The sequence below is a fragment of the Coturnix japonica genome, chromosome 1 (genome assembly GCF_054131305.1).
Source record: "Coturnix japonica strain WE chromosome 1, WE-NBRP24, whole genome shotgun sequence".
Classification (NCBI taxonomy): Eukaryota; Metazoa; Chordata; class Aves; order Galliformes; family Phasianidae; genus Coturnix; species Coturnix japonica.
In genome coordinates this window covers 170,269,728-170,281,870 of record NC_140663.1, presented here as the reverse complement: position 1 = coordinate 170,281,870, position 12,143 = coordinate 170,269,728, and positions in this window count along the sequence as shown.

Here is a 12,143-nt window from a genome sequence, read left to right as displayed (position 1 = left end):
TCATCTTGTCCAACCATCAACTCATCCCCACCATTCTCATTAACCATGTCCCTTAGTGCCACATCTGCACATTTCTGGAACACCAACAGGGAAAGTGACAGCATTACCTTCCTGGCAGCAAGTTCTAAAGCCTCATCATTCTTTCCAAGAATACATTTTTTCCTAATATTCAACTTTGACAAGGAATGAGCAAGGATAATCAGCGGAGTCCAGCCATTTCCTTCCAGATGATACCTTCCACCCACTCAACCTAGTTCCTAAATCTACTTTGCTTGCTTAAGCATTCATTTTCTCACTGAAGGCTGAAAGAAAGGTACAGGTTGCACTTTTTGATTCCCAAGGTATTTAGCACTTCAGCAAGCTTTCCTGGCAGAAAGGAGAGTTCTTATCTTCACACTGCTTCAACAACATCCTCAAAATAAAGGGCTTTTCTCCTACCATTGGCACTTGAGACTGAAAGGAACTGCAAAACACAGCAATTAAAATACCAAGAAAAGTGCAATGAAAGAGGCTCTACAGACATTCAGGATACCTGAAGGCATAATGAAAGATAAATCTTCCATCTCTAAAGAAAAATGCATACAGCTATTCACTCAAAGCCACAGTAAAAAACTACAGCTGTAGCAAAAGTTTTGGGGAAGTCCTAATGCAAATATTTCCTGTACTTCAAGGCAGGTATTAATGAGATTTTCCAAGGTCAGGAGAATATTGTAAGTCTTTCTAAACACTCCTGGTTTCTCTCGGTAAATCAGGTTGTTCCAGACAAGCTTAAAGTTTCAGACTCTCTACAGAGTCTGCTGAGAAGAAACAAAAATGTATTTCCCTAAAAAGAGAAAATAATAGGACATATAGGAAATAATTCTTTCCTTTACAAACAGCCTGTCTTCTCTCTTTGGCACACTTGGTTGGAGACATTTCTCTGCCAGTCTCAGGAAGACAAGGTTGAAAGAAAATAGATGCATGAGAAAATTTGATGAAATCAGTACAGCTCAGAGACTGAAAAGTAACAGAGATAAAAGACAAAAATGGAAATGACTTATGAGAAAAAAGTAAATTGGAATTAATATTTCTAAGATGGAAGAGAGTGTGGGAATCTGCCATACCTAAAACTGGGGAGAACAACCATGCACTGTGGGTGCCTACCACCCTCCAGCTCTTCTCCCAGTAATTAGAAAAAATGCTGCCTGTGCTTCTTATTAAAAATGCCAACTTTAGAACATCAGGTTTGAGACTGGGATAATGACCCAGACAACTCTTAATGACTTTGCTGTGTAATTGTCTTGGTACTGTCTTCCCCTTTGTTGGAGCCAAGTCCTGGCACTGTCTGACTGGTCCTCCAAGATAGTAGGGTTTTGTTTCTTAGTTTGTTGAGATCACCTCTGCTTTGGTAATATCTGTATCTCACTAGAGAGACATGCTCAGCAATGTTTTTGTGTCATCAGCTAGGAACTGCTACTCTGTGGTCTATAAGTGATGCCATGCATAGTTATGAAATGGATACGCTTTTCCTAGGAAGCATATCATGAAAAGAAATATCCTTCATTTCACTGGACAAAACCTATGGCAAGGTAGTACCCAAAGCAGTACCATATTTCCTCTTTAAATTGTGGGTGGCACATGAGCACAAAAATTCACCCAAAACTTAATCTTCTAATGTAATAAATTGATCAGGAAAAAAACAAACAAACAAAACAAACAAACAAACAAACAAAAAAGGTAGAATTTTCACAAGAACACAATCTAAGCATTGTCCGTATGCCAGAAACCAAGAAGAACTTTTGTGTTGGTTTATATATATATACACACATATAAGTTTCTCAATCTGTACAACACATTTAGTCTATAGGTTTTACTTCTAGGCTGTACTGTTTCTCTTTCTTCCAGCTGGTTTTGCCTTTCCCTTGAACAATGCAGTTTGCCTCTTTTCCATGTGTGCCCAAAATATTCCCAACTCACACATGACAGATTGCTAGGGCTGACCAGAGGAGCACACAGAGGCTACGGTCAGACTTCTGCTGTTTTCTGCTACCTTGTGTATCCTTAGGACCAACTCAGCCCCATCTGACCAAGGGCCCCGTTGGGGTGTTCTAGTGACCCTCAAGGCATTCTGTCCAAGAAGCCCAGATCTCAGTAGTCAGTGCCCAGCAATTCCTATCTCCATGTGCAACCAGGACACACATAGTGAGAAAAAGACCACAGTTATCCCACACGGCACATACACAGTTTATAGAGTTTCACATACTACCGTTACCGTTCCAAGCTCCAAAAATCCTGTGCTCTTCCATCCCTTGCCCCCACCATTACACAAACACAACCTCACTGATCTTTTTCACATTTTGGAGCTGCAAATTCTCTCATTATTACCTATTTACTTTCTTTGCCTGCTGCTCATAACCTGATCTCTGCTCTCAGGTGAAGGTCCAGCTGGAAAAAATAAGCTTGCTCTTCAAGTTCATCCTGTTTTTAATCTGCTGCTGTCACACTGAATTCCCTGTGGGGGTTTTCTTACTTCCTATTGCTTTCCCTCTCTGCTATAAACCTCACAAATATTAATCTCTTTTGGTCCCAATTTTCCCTTGCCTCCCATCTTTTATTTGTCTAAAATGCCTGCCAGGACTTTTCACACTTCATCATGTCTCCAGCAATACCGGCCCTGGGCCAATGCCAGAGACTGCAACTTGACAAAATGTGTTGCAAGGTGGCTTTCCTTCTACACCGTCTGCAGCTGTCATCTTCTCTGAGGGCCTGATACTACAAATTAGCCAGAGTTGGCGGGAGACCATAAGTTTTTACCTCCCTAAAGTTAGACTGGGAACAGAACTGCCAGTGAATTTTCCCTTTAGATCCCTGCATGTTGGACAAACATCCTGGGTATCATTTCTGTGCTTTATTGTGACATTTTCGGCTTCTTTTGTTTACTGTGTTGTGCCAGCTCTCACTGTACAACAGCAGCGCAAAGGCCAGTTAATTTGCCTCACCTCATGCCCTAATATGGCACAGTCTGAAATGTGAAATCAATTAAACAGGACTAATCTTAAAGGGAAAATACTAGAAGGGCAGCAGTATCATGCTAGAATGATCACTGGAGTAAGTAACTTACTTTTGGAGATTTCAATTCATTGGTTTGCAAGGACTGATTCCATAAAAGCACAGAGATAGAATAGCTGTTTGCATATCACACTGTCCTAGGAATTCCTCACTCAAGCACATCCAGTAGGTTCTGGTTTTTTGCAGCACTGTGTTTTGGATCAGTGGCTGGGAATGATGTGCTCTGTATATTTTAAGTTGTGAAATGCCACAAAACCTTCTTGAACTTTGATATTCTCCATGTATGCAGAGTGAAACTGACCAAGATGGATTAGTGAGAGAATTAAAAAAATAAAAATAAAAAAATTGTTTCTTACATAGTTTTCTCTTTTGAAATCAGACAACAACAACAACAACCCCAACAATGTCTATGAAGGAGAAGGCAAAGAAACCCCCACTGCTCTGATAAAAACCACTATGTTACAGATCTTAGGCTGATCCAGAGCTGAGAAGGAAAAAGTTTCCTGCATGAAAAGATTGCATGAGACTTCCCAGAAGGATGACAGTGGTCATCTGCATTGCCTGCTGAAGGCTCGCCAACTGGAGGCTCTCAGGTTGTTGGCCTACAGCCCTGTAGTTTCTACTTTGATCCTTAGAAGTCCATAGAGAATAGTGATAATAAAACAAAGTGTCAGAGGTGTATAATTTGAGCTGATGATACAGCAGAGAACTGGTAGCTTGGCACAAGGGGACTCTGGAACAATTAAGTAAAAATGATACTTGATCTGTGATGGCATCAAACATCTCCTGAAACAAAGAAAACCATTCTTCAGTGACTGAGGTCCCCATGGGATGTGTTGCATCTGGTAGGGCTGATTATGTGGTATTCAGAAAAAGGATGAGCAGTCACAGAGAGATAAATCAATTGGATACTAAATTGTTAGCTATGGTCTCTAGGGGATCCAGGAAACTCCTCTGAGCTTATTTCACAAGTCAAAGCTTCTTAAAATTCAGACCTCCCATTTGCTCTATGAGCTCTCAGAGATATTATTTTTATCATAATATTTCATTATGATTGTTATATCCTTATAAAATTCCATCTTTCTTAAGTTCAATTCAAGAATTATGATGACAAACCCTATAGCAAGTTCTACTTGTATGTGGCATAAATAAATGCATCTCTGTTGACTTCAGTGGGGTTAGGCTGATTTATACCAGCTGTTAGTCTGGAAAGATTATTCATTCCCCATGGGAAAATAAGACATTTTACCTTGGAGTGGTTCAATAGACTGGGCCGAAGGGAATCAGTAGTCTTGGACTCCCCAAGCAGTTCTGCTTCTGATCTGTTACATGACCTTCAGCAAGCTACTTCACTTCCCCAATCTGTTAACTCCTTTCCAGTACCGAGAGTTTTATTAAAGTCTTCTTGACAGACCACCTGCAGGAGAGACATTATTTTTCTACTTCCTAAAATACTGATATCCTCACCCACCCTCCTCTCTACTGTAATCCAAACAAGGTATGGTAATGCCTGGTTGTAATGCAGTGTTGCCAGACTGAAAAGTAAATTTCTCCCATGATGCTTTCCAACTTATGTATGCCTATGTTTATTTGAAGAAAGCAAAGAACATCCTTGTGGGACCATTACCCTCTTCCAGACAGAACACATACCAGTCCCAGTGGAATGCCAGCTATGGAAATTACAAAAATAATCCAAAAGATAAACACATTAAGTTTCAAGTTTGAAAGATCTGAGCATTTTTGCAGGCATGAAATTCCCTCTTCAATGCAGACTCATGCTGACTGATAGCCTGAAAGAGAAAAGAAAAACTTAAATGAAAACACAAATATTTGAAAATGTGCTACTCTTCTGTGCATGTTCCTGCACACTTTTCATCTTAACATTTATTGGCTACTTAGTTAGATCAAATTGCTCCATGAAACTGAAATGAATGCATCGGTATGATATGGACTATTTGTTTTTCTCTTTGTATCCTTTTGTTTCAATTCTCATGAAATTCAAAGGCATCAACCTTGATGTCAAGGCACATTAACCCATACGACCAACTACCATTTCCAAACCAGACATGATGTTCTTTGTCCTCAGAAATTGCCTCTGATGGAAAAGATCAATACAGTCTCACACTGTCATCTTATTTTGTACATTACACCAATTCTGCCATATGACAGAGCTGCCCTGAATAGCTGTATTTAGCAAAGATAAAGAACAAAAGGCACTACTGCATCACCTGTTCCTTTACTGTAAAGTTACTGAAAAAAAAACAAGCTACACAGTTCCCAGTTTCTGCTCAAACTTTTTGCTAAGTTAAACTGAGCTCTGAGTCTTTGGTAGAAGACATTTCTTCCAGCCTTCAAAACAAAGTATTGGTACTCTCCATATCCTCTTATTCTTCAGTGTGCTTTTGAAAATGGTAGAGATCCGACTCACATGCATTGTTCCTATGTCTGTCTTAACTGTGTCTTACACCGAAGCAGAGATCCTTCTGTGTACTATTCAGGGGGTTGGAACTAGATGATGAATGTCTCTTCCAATCCAAACCATTCTATGATTGGTTATGCAACCTTAAATCACATTTTGTTGGATATAAGGAAAGAATCTTTTACAGTGAGGGTGTTGTTGAAGCACTGGCACAGGTTTCCCAGAGGTATGGTGGGAGCTCCATCCCTGAAGATAATCAAGGCCAAAGCCAACAATGTGGCCCTGACCACCTGATGGAGCTGTATGAGTCCCTGTTCACTGGAGGGAAGTTGGACCAGATGGTCTTTAAAGGTCCCTTCCAACTCTAAGGATTCTATGATTTTGTGATTATCTGGAAGTTCTGTAGATGTACCTTTCATTTCTTGGCCTTGGACATACAATTTTGAACCAGGCTTTATTAAAGAAGAATTTGTTTTAACAAGCACAACTTAAGTTTGTGTCTGTAGGGCTCTATTAATAACAAATACAGACCTTCTTTCCCAATTCTGTTTTGCCTGTCAGCATTAAAATTACTGATTACATATTTATTTTTTGATCACAAGTAAAACTGTTTTTAAATGTTGGGCCTTGCCTACATTACTGCAAGATACAACACAGCCAGAAACTTTTCTGCTTAGTCATGATTTCATTATATTAGAACTATACCAGTATTCCAGTTTCTATTTAATTTCAAGTATTATTTTTTTCTCTGCTTACAGACTCACTCTATCCAGGTCTATTGAAGAAAGAGGTAGAGTTTTATAGAGCACTAGTAGTGATAAAGTCATTAAATTTGTAAAATTAGGGGCAATTCAGATTTGGCTTTTCAAAGGCCCTGTGAGGGATTTACTATTGACATTTCTTAATCTCTCTTGAAAATGTTAAGCCATATTAAGACACCATTTTAATCCCAGTCTTTTGCAAATTTGTTTACAAGTCACAAGTAAACACAAAACACGCTTCTACACAACCACTTCCCTCCTCCACACACATACAACAAAACTGCAATTTGTATGTGCAGAACTTCTCACACATATGCTGGGATACTTGGGAGGTATGAAGCACTCATTCATCTTCAACAAGATGTAAAAAGAGAACAAGAGAGACAGCTGAAGCTTCAGTGTGACTTTTACCAAATACTACATAAAAGGTAAACTTTTGTACCAGTTGTTCATAAGTTTATGGAGCTAAGAAGCCAGAGAAAAGAATAAAAAAGTTTTTCAACATTTTATTACGAGCTCCAAACAATCTGCAATAGTAATATTCACATATTAACATTTTGGACAGGTTAAAATCACTCTGGAATGTTTCAGAAAGGAAGGTTGCTCCTACTGAGTGAGTGTGCGTTTTCATTCCTTTCTCTTTTTCCTTTAAATAATCAGGAGAAAATAAAAAACCAACGCAAGTTATTTGATTAATTGAGTAGTTTCCATAGCAGCTGTGAGCCAGGTGGCTGGAACCAGTTACTTAGGATGCTAAATTCAGGGTAATTAGTTTATTTTTAATCTTTTAATTCTGTGGGAGTGAAGTTTGGTGTGATAACGAGAGGGGTTTTGCACAGAAGTGTCTCGACTAATGTGTTATTATCATTTAGTTTTATTGATGAAGTTCAGCCTTGTACAAAAAGAAAATGTGTGGAAAAATCTGAGGCAGGGCAAGATACAGTTTTCATTCTGACCTGAATGTCCCTATAGGGCTTTTTTATATTTTGCTTTTATCAGGAGTTTTTTATAACTGAAAACCTGAGGGATTTGGTTCAAAGAGCACCTTGTGTTCATGCAAAAGGACCCACTCTAACATAGGAAAAAAGGCATTAATTGCAGAATGAGAAGGCATGGAAAACATATTAACTGTGTCATTCTTTTACCAGCTCCTATTGTTGAGGGAAGACTGATTTTGATTATTTTACAATCTGTACATTTGCTGAGCAAAAAGTTTTTTTACTACTTAATAGTCATGTTTCTTAACTTGACTTCCCACCCCCGCTCTCTTTTATTCCTTAATTCTCACACTACTGGTTTTAGTTTTTATAAAGCTACTTGTTCAATTGCCTAATTTTCCAGGTTAAACCAATGCAGGGCTTTTTGTTGTTGTTGTGTTTTGGGTTTTTTTGCTTTTTTTTTTTTTTTTTTTTGGCTTAAAACACTGAAATGGATTGATGTATCATTGCTGTATTTTCCATGTTCTATGAAGTCTTCTGTGAATTAAAGCCAATTAGCAGATGGATATTTGTGAGTTGGAGGGAGTCCAAGGGGGAGGAGGCACTTCCTTTCAACTAAAGGCCCTCTATCAGCTAAATATTTAATTAGAAAAAAATATTCATTCTCAATGATATTTTTACTGTTTTACTGCCACTTTTCCCAAGCATGCTCTAAAGCTAAACAGAATAAACCAAGGAAACTATTGTGCTTCCCAGACCCATGCTGTGGTGGTTAAGAACGAAGGGGGACCAATTCAGACCACAGACCACACTTCCTGGCTTAAGCATAATAGCTTCATTCCTTTAATAGAAGAATCACAGGTGTGCAGGTAAATTTAGCAGAAGCTTAGAGTTTCTCCAGGCCATCTTGACTTTCCTTGTTTGAAACAGGAAGCTAAGTCTGGTAGGCCAGGAGTTGAGAAGCCTGTGGTCTGCTTCCCCTGTATATTACTTATGCATGCTGTAAGTGCGCTGACTTTAGCTTTCTAATTCAAATCAGAAGCACACTTCTGGAATGAATCTCTCAGTGCTCCACGGCTGGGTGTTGCAACACCAAGGAAGCACTGAATAAAATGCATAAATCATTTTAAATGTCTTTTAAAAGGAGCTTTAAATTAAACCTAAAGAATAGAGGCGGGCATGTTAGACAAGCACTAAACGTTACCATAACTCTAATTCCAATGTTACAACACTGCTGAAATGCAGGATAATTTTGTAAATATAAGAATTACATATATACTATATAATAATTGTATATAACTATACAAAAATATATAATAATCAAACTATACAATAATTGTGTACATACAGACAGAATTTGGACAATCACAATGAATAACCTGCCCAACAAAGTTTTAATTTGTTCTTGTGGTTTCTTATTTTGGATCTACAGATTTCAGTTCGTAAGGACACCCATGCTCTAACTTAAAAGTTCTGTAGGAGTGATATGTACCATCTCAGTCTGTGCTCCCTAGCCTGCCTGCTCCTTCCTGTGCTGCCTTCCCCATGAACACTCACTGACTTCCTTGTTTGCTTACAGCCGCTGCTCAGAGAAGAGCTTCATTTACAGAGCACTTAATGTAACCTCTATTCTGCCCTCACTGACAATATCTGTTGCACTCATTGTAGTAAAGAGGTTGATAGCTTTCCCTTTAAAAAACAACAACAAAAACACACTGAAAACACAGCAAAGTGAACAATGCCATATCCCACACCAAAGAAAGGGAATAGTTTTATCTGAAATACATTATTTCATTCTTTGTATGCTGGCAGGTACCACAGAGCTGTTATTACCTTACATAGTGTTACCAGCTTGATTTTTGTCTCGTTGCATTACAATGATCAAACCTTCACTGTGTTCAAATATAGCTATGAAGGTAGCAAGTGCTACAGATCCCAGGGTGAGGGAAAGGGCAGCAAGGGGAAGGCTCTCTTGGCTGCCTGAAAAAAAGGCTCTGCTGGATCCTAGGAGGTGGAGGAATATTTTTCACCCTGAGAAGTCCATCTGTGCTTGCAAACATAAACACGCAAAGGTGAGAGGTCTCCTTATTATGCAGGTAGGACAGAACGCAGCTGAATCCTGTCCAGCTGAGCTGGACTGCTGCTTTGAACCCCCTAGAAACATTAAAGATCACAGAACTCCATTGTATAACCGCTGCATTTCTTGGTTTGTTCAATTGGTTGTTTTCACTCCTCTCAGAGTATTTTTGATCTGGGTTTTCAGTGAATATTTGCTTTGTCTTGTTCACATTGCGAAGTGTGAAGGGTGTTAATAAAATACTTTTAACCTCTAGCTAAATCTGTGAAAATCAATTTGACTGTTCTTTATCCTGATCATTATTTACAAAGTATTCCACGCAGGAAGAGGTTGAAATTCTTTAAATACTTCTACCTGTTTCCACCAAAAATCAGAATAGTTATGAAATGTGAATGGAGAGGTATAAAACTGGAGGCTTTTTTTGTTGAAAACATCACCAGATTTTGCTGGAAATGTGCCAAGCTGTTTGGTTCTTTAAAAATAAGGTATTGCTAAATACTACCTGAATTCAACAGTTTACTTCCTGCAAGTAATCAGGCTAAGATTCTAAATAAAAATGCAGTGTGACTTCTACTTCATTGTCCTAACCTCTAAAGAAAAAAGAGAGGGAAAATCACTATTTGCTCTATTTCTTGCTTTCTGTTATCAGGTAGACGTATTACTACCCTACTTTCCTATTTAACAAGACTAAGGATAAGAATGTAGAAAGTCTGGAGGGGTATGGAAGTCAATGAAGCCATGGTAATTTGCCATAGCTGAGGATCTGGTGCCTGTCACCCATGTCCCTCCTGAGATGCACTTCTCTCTCCCCACACTCCTGCCATTCACAGCCTTTTCCATGGTAATCTGCAGAATACCTTCAAGGAATGATGGTCCACTACGACTGCAGTTTATTATATCTATGTCTTCACTAGTCTAAATAGATGTATTTATATTCCTGTATATACCTAAGACAGGACAGATCCAGAGCGGCTCTGGCATTGATAAATGTGCACATGTTCCTGTGCTGATCCACATCTACAGTGTATAGGAAAGTCATTCATTAAATATAGTCATAATAATGGATACATGTATATGAAATTAGGCCTGCATAAGTCTCTTTTCTCAGTGACAGGCCATTTTTGTTTTCACTAAGTTGTTCCTGGTTTTCCTTGGGGAAAAGCAACCCTGTGCAACTGCTGTATTTTGGGACTCCAGTTGAAATTGAATTACTTGAAATTTTTGTCGTGTACTATGTTTCATGGTTTACTGCTACAATTTTTGGGATGAATTCCAACTGAATAATAAAGGAGACATTGGTTATAAAAAGTAGGAGCATTCATATCAAGAAAGTGCTATACATTTAGTGCCATTATTATCTAAGCAGTAGCTTCCTGTCCTGCATTATATTGTGTGAAGCAGCAGCTGCCCTGCTTTGGGGACATTGGTAGACATTGCTATTTACTCTGAATTGGATTCAGATCACATGCAAACCAACCTATACTTCTTCTGAGGTCAGCAAATGTATTTCTGGTAGATGATATTTACTTCTTAGGTATTAATTAGTAGTCTCAGTGAAGATGAACTGATGAAGCAGGAACACATAAACCGTAGGTATAATTTTTATCTTCTTATTTCATATTGATACTGAGTGTTCTCAAATAGGGGTGTATATTGCTGAGAGCAAAGGTCTCACTGTTTTTAGCATATCGTACTATAGATGCTGTGAGTAGGTCTTAGCACATTTTTTCCAGTGCAAGATTCTTTTGTTCAAATGTGCATGTGGTAAGGAAATAAGGATTTGCATTTCCTGGACAGGTTTTGTTCTTGTCAGACTGCAAACATTTAACAGAACATAATCTCTTTTCACCAGGCCTTGCAACTCATTTTTTATGAAATTTTTTTTTTTTAATTGAAAATAAGGAATTAGCTTCACAGTGCCATTCTCTTTTTATCAAGTCCCTCTTTACTGTGCAATAATGCATCATTAGTACATGAGCCCAGGATCCCATGTCTTTTTCCCTGCCTATGTGTGGTGGTTGTAAATTTGCTGCCATAGCTCCCTACTAAAGCTCATCACCTCCCCCAGCCTGAGCAACCCCCTTTCAGAACAATGGTCCCCCAGGGATTGCTTTCTAAATTATTTTGGGAATTAATTACTCTGGGTTGTTTAAGTAGGTTACACAACATTAACAACTCTGACTGATTTTTAACCTGGGATGTGGTTGTGGAACTGTACCTCAAGCAGCTCAGCCAGGAGATAAGTGCTGTCAGAGATGCACAGCCAGAGGAACTCTCCACTTTACCAACAATGTCTTCTATGGAGTCTGTGAGACCAAACCCCAAACATTCAATCGATAGACAAAGCAGAGGGCTGGAGGTTGCTTTATCCATACATCAATGAAAGGGTCTGTTTGGCAATTCCTGGATAAAAAAAGTCCTATTAGACTGACTGAAGAAATGCTTCAGAGCAGATTAGTTGCCTTGATTCAGGATGCACCAGTAACAATCATATCTGAGTTTTTCCAGTGCTCGTCAATTCAACAACAAGCAAAAATTAATTTATTCATTTTGACACGAATATCATTTTAGAATCATATAATCAGAGAATGGCTTGGGTTGGAAGGGACCCCAAGTTATATATATATCAAGTTCCCACATTAGCTTGTATGTTCTTAGGAATATGTTACTTTCCCTTGCATAGCTTCCTCCTTTTGTTGTATTAAAAAATCAGGAAAATAAAGTATTCAGTATTAAAGTGTTTCTTTTGCTTTCTTTACTTTTTCATACCTCCACATTTCAGAAAAGTTTATAAATGTTTTCATTCTGCTTTCTGTCCCTTTAGAAATATTCTGTGAGCGTTTTTGAGGTGAATAAGAAAAAAGGTATAAGAGAAGCTGCGAGTTCCTTCTTATTTTAAA